This window comes from Rhinopithecus bieti, unplaced genomic scaffold (genome assembly GCF_001698545.2).
Source record: "Rhinopithecus bieti isolate Rb0 unplaced genomic scaffold, ASM169854v2 scaffold_65372, whole genome shotgun sequence".
Classification (NCBI taxonomy): domain Eukaryota; kingdom Metazoa; phylum Chordata; class Mammalia; order Primates; family Cercopithecidae; genus Rhinopithecus; species Rhinopithecus bieti.
In genome coordinates, this window is record NW_016825415.1 from 225,179 (window position 1) to 235,126 (window position 9,948).

The following is a 9,948-nucleotide window of genomic DNA, read 5'->3' on the forward strand; positions in this document are numbered from 1 at the left end:
TCCTTTGTAGGGACATGGATGCAGCTGGAAACCATCATTCTTAGCAAACTATCACAAGAACAGAAAACCAAACACCGCATGTTCTCACTCATAGGTGGGAACTGAACAATGAGATCACTTGGACTCGGGAAGGGGAACATCACACACTGGGGCCTATCATGGGGAGGGGGGAGGAGGGAGGGATTGCATTGGGGAGTTATACATGATATAAATGATGAATTGATGGGTGCTGACGAGTTGATGGGTGCAGCACACCAACATGGCACAAGGGTCAGTTCTTTCAATTATCAAAAATTCTGATGTTTTGTGATTACAAAACAAACCAGCTTTTAAAAAAAAGTAAGCCATTCTGAAATTTAACCATTTACCACATTTTAAATACTGTTGTATGATGAACATATTTGTAAATTTATAATGCTAACTTTATCTCACAACTCATATCACATAAAGATTATGACTATTGGCTGGGCATGGTGGCTCACGCCTGTATTCCCAGAACTTTTGGAGTCCAAGGTGGATTGACCAACTGAGATCAGGAGTTCGAGACCAGCCTGGCCAACATAGTGAAACCCTGTCTCTACTAAAAATGCAAAAATTAGCTGTGCATGGTGGCACATCCCTGTAATCCCAACTACTTGGGAGGCTGAGATGAGAGAATCTCTTGAACCAAGGAGGCAGAGGCTGCAGTGAGCCGAGATCATGCCACTGCATTCCAGCCCAGGTGACAGAGAGATGAGATGCTGTCTCAAAAAAAAAAAAAAAAAAAATAGATTACAACTATTGGCAGGTCATTGTAGCAATGCAATCTGCATATCTTACTCTAAATTACAATTTTTGTTAGAAATCTGTTCTTGAATCATAGCAAACAGAACAAACTGCATGCTTTAGGATGTAATGTCATGATATGTCATGCCATTCACAGTGGCCAGTGTGTGTGGAGGGAACCCAGGGATCTACATGGCTCTTCTGTCACTGTTCACTGTTCCAAAATTACATGTAAGCTTGAAAGTTGTTGAACATCAACCCCATCGTTCTCCTCTCGCTTAGTATTCAATTTGAGTAGAAGTAGCGTGATAAAGGAAGATGGTGATAAGGTTAAAAAGTGACTTAACATGAAATATGAAACAACTTCTTCAAACCTGGCATTCAAATGTAACTTCCAACTATAATAATATTTGGCAAATATTGTTATATTTGCTATTTATGGCTACTTTTGATAACCTCTAAGCATGGTAAAATTCTTTATGCTACATTTCTACTTGACTTTCAGTTCACACCAGAGGGTATACTATGTACACACACATTATATATAAAATATATATAATACGTATATCCATCCATCATATATATATAATATATATATATATAAATTAAAGCAAACCAAAAATAACAAAATCATGTCTTTCACAGAAATCATCCCATTTCACCTTTGAATGGGAATACTGACAAATTGCTTAAATGAAAATGCTGAGTACAGAGATGCTTTTTTACAAAGTGCTTCATCAGTCATTTTCCCCAGAGCATGTATCACCACCACAAGGCTTTGAGGTGAATCAACATTTTCAAATACAAGGGCATTGAGAATTATGTAATAGCTGGTAAAATACCAATCCATAAGGGAAAAACAGTGTAAGGAAAATGGCTGCACTTTAATCAGGAGTAAGCTGAGGTGGTGCTGCAAAACTGAATGGCCTTAGACATACTAACTGCTACCCAAGGAGGCACCTGTATCCTTTTAGGAACACAATGTTGTACCTTTATCCCTGACAATTGGCACAACATAACAGCAGCTCTGCAAGCAGTCTCATGGGAAATTAAGGTGGTTGATGGCCCCTTGCAGAGATGGTGGACATTCCTGGGCTCTGGCCTATGCTGGGCCCTAAAAGTCATAAGTAGTATAGCTGGGATCCTAGTAGTGAGCTGTTGCTCTCTGTATTGTTGTGTGTTATGGATCCAGGGCTCTGCCCTATGGGCATGTATCCCTACCTGAAAGATTCCCCTTGGCCTAGGGTGTAGAGTGTAAGGGAAATGGTTGTGCTTTAGTCAGAAGTAGGCCAAGGTAGCCTTCTGGTGCACCATGACCCAGCAGGTTTGGAGCACAGGCACACAACTCCAGACATTATGTAACCCTGCCACATGAGGCACATTAGGTGACCACTCACATGAGCTTGTGCTTGGCTTGGAGTCACTATTGTCTGTAAAAGGTACAACAATCCTGCTGATGCTGTACATATAGCTCGCACCCAGAGAAAGAATAAAGCCATGTCGAAACTGCCTATGATTCCTTGAGTGTTTTTCCAGCTACCGACCACCTGTCCACTGGCTCCCTCCGGACCTCAGCTTGGGCTAGAACCTGACAATTGATGCGGTGAGCAGGATCATGAGGTGAGTGAGCCTTTGGTCCCTGCTGATTCTGGGTCGGCCATGTGGCCAGAACATGGGCTGTGGTACCCAGTGGCAGCTGTACTGCTCGGATGGGCTCTGTTGGAAACCTGGGCAGTGTTAGATGGGTCATGCTTCAGGGCGTAGAGAAGGCACTGAAGCAGCTGGAAGCACAGAGCACCAACAAGGAGTGAGGCTTCGAGGCCTGGGTCTGTTGTCTTGGCTGAAGATCCTCACTCAGTCTGATACCGTGGAAGAGGGACCTCTGTTGTGGACTTGCTCAGTGGTCCATCAGAAGGTAGATCATGAACAGCCATTGGGGCCCCGAGGGTGGGCTCAGGGACCCCCTCCCAGAGTGGTAACACAACAAAATTCATATATTGCCTATACCCCAATGAGTTGCAGGAATTAGGCAAGTAGGGCTGCCAGCTTCCAGGGGAACCCCTGCCTACCTGGATGCTTCACTTGTGGGATGAGGGAGCAGATAGTATCTCCTGTTCTGCCTCTGGGATGGAAAAGCTGGCCTCCATCATGACTCGCCTCCATCATAACTCCTCTCCCTCCTTCAGTGGTTGCAAGTGAGCAGGTGGTTAGTGGCAGGGCAAAGTGACCACACCCTGATTGAGTGGCTTTGGGCAGCCATATGGACTGTGTGAAATGACATTGGTGAAATATCTGAAACTGTGAGTAAATGGCAGTCATGTGCTGATTTGGTGCAAGTCATCTGGGCAGTGGTTATGTGGTAGGCTATGTGTGATCTGAATATCCGGGGCCAGATGATGAATGTTTACCTCTGTATTTCCGAGTGCCTTTGGCTTCCTAGCTGCTGTCCTCACCCTGTAGGGAGGGCACCACATAAATGAAGTGACCACTGCTATGGCTGCTCTCTGGGAAGCAGAAGGCTGTCGGTGGTACTGAGGGATCCACATCATAAGGAAGAGGAAGGTGCCCTGTCCACAGAGGGCTCCCCCATGGGCAAAGAGGGGGCCCCAGTGAGTGACATGCTCACAGATGTGGATGGATTTGATTTTGGCCAGGGTTGACTAAGAAAAAAATCAATAAGCTGCCCAATGAAGTAGTCTTAACTTTGTGGAGACAGTTGTCTCCAGAGAAGCAATTCTGGAAAACACCAAGGGGAAGAAGGACATTGCTGCGTGACCCATTCCCTCTCAAGTGCTCCAACTCAAGGACTACTTGCTGCAGCCAGGTTGAAATGTAGCGCCTTTCCTGTTTGATTAGGGAACTGGCCAAAGTGCCCAGCTTGGGGGGACACCAGATGACCGGTGGCCACATGTAGAATTAGCAATTCACCGGTCCCCCACTAACTTAGAGCAGGTGCCAGTGCTGGTAAATATTGGCACAGATTGTAGCCTTGTGTATGGGAATCAGGTAAGTTTCCGGGCAATGCTGTTACATTGATGGTTGTGGAGGCTGGTCACTGAAAGTGAAACCTGTGTCTCTGTACCTCGGCACTGGTCGCTTGGCTCCCTATTTATATACTGTGTATGTCTCCCTCAGACCTGAATACATCCTGGGGGTGGACATTTTACATGGCCTGACGTTACAAACCCCGGCCAGGGAATTCAGACTTCGAGTGCATCTGGTGAAGCTGGTGCTGCACAGACATAAGCATCACCAGCCTCAGGTCCTGCCACAACCCTAACTGGTTACTTCCACCCACCAATGCCGTTTGCTGGGCAGGCATACGAAGATAACTGAGACAATTAAAAAGCTGGAGGAGGTGCAGATAGTGTGTGGCATCGACAGCTCCTACAATTCTCCAGTGTGGTCAGTTAGAAAGCTTGATGGAACTTGGCAGATGATGGTAAACTATCAGGAACTGAATAAAGTAACACCCCCTTTGTGTGCAGCTGTACCATCAATCATGGATTTGATGGAATGCTTGACAATGGAACTGGGACAGTATCACTATGCAGTGGACTTGGTCAATGCATTTTTCTCCATCGACATTGCTGCAAGAGCCAGGAACAGTTTGCCTGCACGTGGGAAGGGCAACAATGGACTTTTACAATGTTGCCACAGTGCTATGTGCATAGCCTCACCATGTGTCATGGTCTTGTTGTCACGGATTTAGTCACTTGGCAATGTCCAAAAGGGGTCCGCCTATTCCATTATATGGATGATATTATGTTAACCTCTGATTCTCTTGTAGATTTAGATGTGGCGGTGCTCCTCTAGTGACAACATTTGGCAGCATGCAGTTGGGCCATCAATGAATCCAAGGTCCTAGGGTCTGGATTATCTGCCAAATTCTTGGGAGTTACCTGGTTGGGTTAGATGATGGCCATACCAGAAGGTATTACTGACAAAACTCAGGCATAGCTCTGGCCCACCACAGTGAAGCAGTTGCAAACTTTTATGGGCCTCCTGGGGTATTGGTGAGCATTTCTACCCCATTTAGCTCAAATAATAAAACCGTTGCATGGTTAACAAAGAAGGGAGCTACCTGGAATTGGGATGATATGGCTGAGACTGCTTTCCTGGCAGCCAAGCAGGCTATTCAGCAGGCACAAGCCCTATGGGTAGTTGACCAGGGGCACCTGTTTGAGCTGGATGTGCATGTGACCACAGATGGTTTTGGTTGGGGCCTGTGACAGCACACAGAATGCCTGAGAACATTAGTAGGCTTTTGGTCCCAACTGTGGAAAGGAGCTGAGCTCCAACAGTCCTTGATAGAGAAACAGCTAGCAGTTGTATATGCTGCACTTCAGTCTTGTGAGAGTGTGACAGAATGGGCTACAGTCATAACATGGATGGCTTACCCAATAGCAGGATGGGTGTATTCATGGGTAATGTCCCCCTGGACTGGGATGGCGCAGACATCCACTTTGGCAAAGTGGGGCACCTACTTGGAGTAGGTTTGCTGAGTACAAGACCCTTAGCAGCAGAGTTGCAAGAGGTCTTGGAACCCATAGACCTAATGCAAGAGGCTGCAGGGCCTGAGGCACCCCTAGACCCCAAGCCATCACTGTTTAAGGAAGGGTAACCCCCATTCCCCATGGGGCATGGTACACAGATGGATCTAGTCAAGGAATCTATGCTGCCTGGGACCCTACTGCTGCAGTGCAACCCTAGTACAGACACCATATGATTGAAACCGGGTATGCAAAGTAGCCAATGGGCCCTGAACTTAGCAGAGCAGTATACGATGGTGATCACTAAGGGAGCAGACATCTATGGTAATCCTGTACCAAATAGTTCTGGGCAGCTCTCTCTAGGCTTAACCTTGTGGTTCTAAGCTAAACTTGGAAAATACAAATTGGCCTAGTCGGCCACTCACCTATGTGGAGGCCAAGGTGATGTGGACAAGACCACTCGGGAAATGGATCATCAGAAAAGATGTAACTATTTATCATGGTGTGCAGGTCATATGCCTTTGGCCCCTCTTGGTAATGTTGAGGCAGGCATGTCTTGACCAAGGTCCCAATGGTTTAGTCGCACCTACACAAGAATGTGGCCCTTGTGTCTACACAAGAAACGGGACATGCTGGGGGCAAAACTGATGTACAGGGCAATAAGCCCATGTGGAGGGTCCTGTCCCTGCCGGATGCACAGATATTTGGAGGCTCATCAGAAATGCCCAGCATGCTAGCTCAGTCCATCACCCTAGATGTGGACGCATCCTGCCCACCTTGTACACAAGTGAACAATAGGTGCGAGTTGACCTTGACCGGTGGTAGGTAGACCTACGTTGGGCTGCTGTCAAAATTGCAAGGAATACACATGTGCTAACAGCTGTGGACATGGTCACAGAACCTGCCCTGGTACATCTACCCTTGCAGGGTGGCCAATCAACAGCACCGGGTCTTGCAACACTTATGTACCCTGTATGGTTGCCCTCTGGCTGTAGAGAGTGATAGGGGAACCCACTTCACTGGACAACGGGTACAACAATGGGCACAACAAATGGACATAAAGTGGGGATTCCATGTGCCATACAATCCACAAGCTGTGGGTATGATTGAGTGATATAAAGGGCTCTTGAAGAATGGGTTATGGTTGCATGTCACACCCCTGTCTTTGCAGAGCTGGAGTTCCAAGCTGGACCTGGCGGTTCAAACCTTGAATGAATGGCCATGGAAAGATGGCCCAGCCCTTGCGGAGGCTTTGTTATACTGGGCCACCACCCCTATTCAGTTGCAGATACACACTAAGGATGACCTCCTCCGACCAGGTATGGGGACGAACGGTAACCTTTTGTTGGCTGCCCCAACGTCCCTGAAGGGAGGGGAACAGAAAACCTGGCTGTGGCCATGGACCCTCCAGGCTCCCCTGCTGGTGGTTGACCATTGTAGCTCCCTGTGGGGAGGGCCTACAGTATGACTTGCATGTCACTCCTTGGGCGTTCAATGCATGTCATCCTTGGTTGACTGTTCTTAGGGCAATGGCCAGGGAAGAAACACTCCTCTGGGAGACATAAGTACTGTCTGCATGGCCTACTATGAGCTCCTCCTTGACTTTGCTTGACTTTGGCATAGACACTGGACCCATAGGAACCATGAGGAGCTGAGAAGGTGTAGTACAATCGCCCAGGGCAGAAGCTCTTGGCAGCTGCATTGTTATCCATGGATGAAAAGTTAACCTGTATTTTGCCTGAGGGACATGATTTACCTGTTCGCAGCTCTGCCTGCTCTACCATTTTGGCCATAGGTTAACATGCTCCAACTGCATTGTAAACTGCACCCACACCTATGCTGAGGTGACCAATGTTTCCAACTTTTGGGTCTGCACTGCCCTTCCAGCAGCAGCTGCAGATGACTTGCCTTGGCATATACATTCAGTGACTGCAGAGAACTAGACCTGGCTGGAGATTTGGGGTCCCATGGTTGACAACTGGAATGCAACGTGGCAAGCTTTAGACAAAGGATGCTGCAAGATCCATGGTGCTCCCATTACCTGACTGGCCCACAGCATTTATGATGGCTGGGGCTGGCTAGTGGGGGAACATGTAGTACCCCCAGCCCAGGTGTCACAGTGCATAAAGCAACTTTGGGCTAACACTCCTGTGGGATGGGTACCCATCACGGCCTGTGTAAACATAACACATGTCACCATATTGAAGGTATGCTGGAACAAGCAGCCCCACCAAGGTTGGGCCCCAATGGACTTTGTGCCCCCGGCAGTTCATGGGTCTGTGGGGACACAGGGTGGCCTTACCTACCAGTGAACTGGACTAAATGTTGGACCTGGGGGTGGTCTTATGTACCTGCCACTGTTCTGTCCACACTGCCCAGACACTGCGTAACTGGGAGGTGCTACACTCTCGTTTCTGAGTGCGACGAGCCCCTTGGTGGTTCTACCCCTTGACAGTGACTATCCCTGGAGTGGGTGTCACAACTATAGAAGCACAAGTTACCTCTCTTGCAGAGCACACCACTCAGGCTCTGAATTACACCCAAGTGGCCCTCGTCCTGTTAATGGATGAGGCTCATCAGATGAGAAAGGTGGTGTTGCAAAACTGAATGTGCTTAGACACAATAACCTGCTGCACAAGGAGGCACCTGTGCTCTTTTAGGAACCTTTATCCCTGACAATTGGCAGAACATAACAGCAGCCCTGCAAGAGGTCTCATGGGAGATCAGGGTGGTTGAGAGCCTTACTGGTAACCCCCTGCAGAGATGGTAGACATCTCTGGGCTCTGGCCTACGCCGCGCCCTAATAGTCCTAAGTAGCATAGCTGGGATCCTAGTAAGGAGCTGTTGCTCTCTGTATTGTTGTTGTGGGTTATGAATTCAGGGCTCCACCCTATGGGCACGTATCCCTACCTGAAAGACTCCCCTCAGCCTAGGGGATGGAGTATAAGGGAAATGGCTGCATTTTAGTCAGGAGTAGGCTGAGGCAGCCTTCTGGCACAGGATGACTCAGTGGGTTTGGAACGCAGGCGCACAACTCTACACATTATGTAACCACGCCACCTGAGGCACATTAGGTGACCATTCACAGGAGCCTGTGCTTGGCTTGAATCCACTATTGTCTGTAAAAGGTTTAACTACCCCGCTGATGCTGTACATATGGCTCGCGCCCAGAGAGAGAATAAGGCCATGTCAAAACTGCCTACGATTCCACAAGTTTTTCCAGCTACCTGCCACCAGCCCACCAACTCCCCTTGGACCTCAGTTTGGGCTAGAATCTGACAAACAGTAACAAATAATTCTTTTTTCTTGAGTTCAAACCATGAATAATTATTTACTCTGCATTGTAATTATAGGGTTGTCATTCAGAAGACAAATTCTAGGTAAGTCGCAGGTATCTTCTAACGAAAGCATTTTTAAGTAATAATGCTCAAATATTTATAGACATTGCTGGCAGACTCAGGAGCTGTTATTTTATTGATTTTCATTTTGTTATTTTCTTATCAAATGTTTTATTTATAACACTGTCGTCTTTTTTCTTTATTCCTTTAAAAGGTGTATTTTCTCAGGAAGGAAGGTTTAGGATTAATTGAAAACTCCCATTTGGCAGGTAGATGATGAACTGAGGTAATGGTTAAGTGACTAGTTATAAAGTTTAACCCAGTAGAAGTTTCCAAAGTCTCTCTGTGAACTGCATTGTTAGTTATTTATGAAAATCATGGTAGACAAAACATTGAAAATAAAACTGTGAGGCCACAGAACACCTTCTGGTTATAAATACTTGAACTTTATCTGGGGTTATTTTGTGTGTATGTTTTCATGCCAAGGGAAAAACTCCACATTCCTAATAGATGGAGTTGTTTTCCTACTAACCATATATCCAGTAACGGACTTTACCCTCTTTCTTCTTTTTGATACAGATCATTTACACACACATATGTGTGTTGCTTCTGAAAAGATCATGCACCTTGCTTCCTGCAGATTGGGTATCCACGGATACTGCAAAGTTTCCAAAGAAACGCTGCCTAGAATTTTCAGCATGCCAGCCTCAAAGGCCTTCAAATGGAAAGTGATATTTGAATTAAAGGGACAAGCATCATTGCTCCACACCAAAATCTGTGGCAGGTTTGTGGAAATCGTATTCCTTTTTGCACTATTCAATGTAAGAGCAGATGGGGTGGATTATTTATCCTATGAAAGGGAGAAGAGAGGAAGAAATTGGGTTGATATATTCCCTACCTAACTCTCAATGACCCCAGTTCCTATTTACATTTCTTACAATCAAGCTCTCAAGATTTATAAGTCAGGGAGAAATATACAGAGGAATACAAGTTGCATTTTTATATGCCCCAGTTTATATCTCTAAATGACAAAAAGTACTGGAAAGAGGGGCAGAGCCTATTAGTAGGTTTACAAGCCTATGATTAGGAGTCTGAAGCAGTCTGCAGTGAAATTCAAAATCTGGCTCAAGAGAGTGAATCTGAATAAGGCAGCAATTTCATCTGGGGAGAGAATACATTACTAGTACATTTTCTTTTCTGGATTCTTATCACTAAATCAGCTGAAGAATCTGTTCTTACAAGCAATCATAATGAAATTTTCTATTGTTCAATGAATCTGGCCTTTGGGGATATTGGTAGTTAAGTCAGAATAAGATGATTTTAAATCTCCAATAAATTTTAAAACTCCAAAG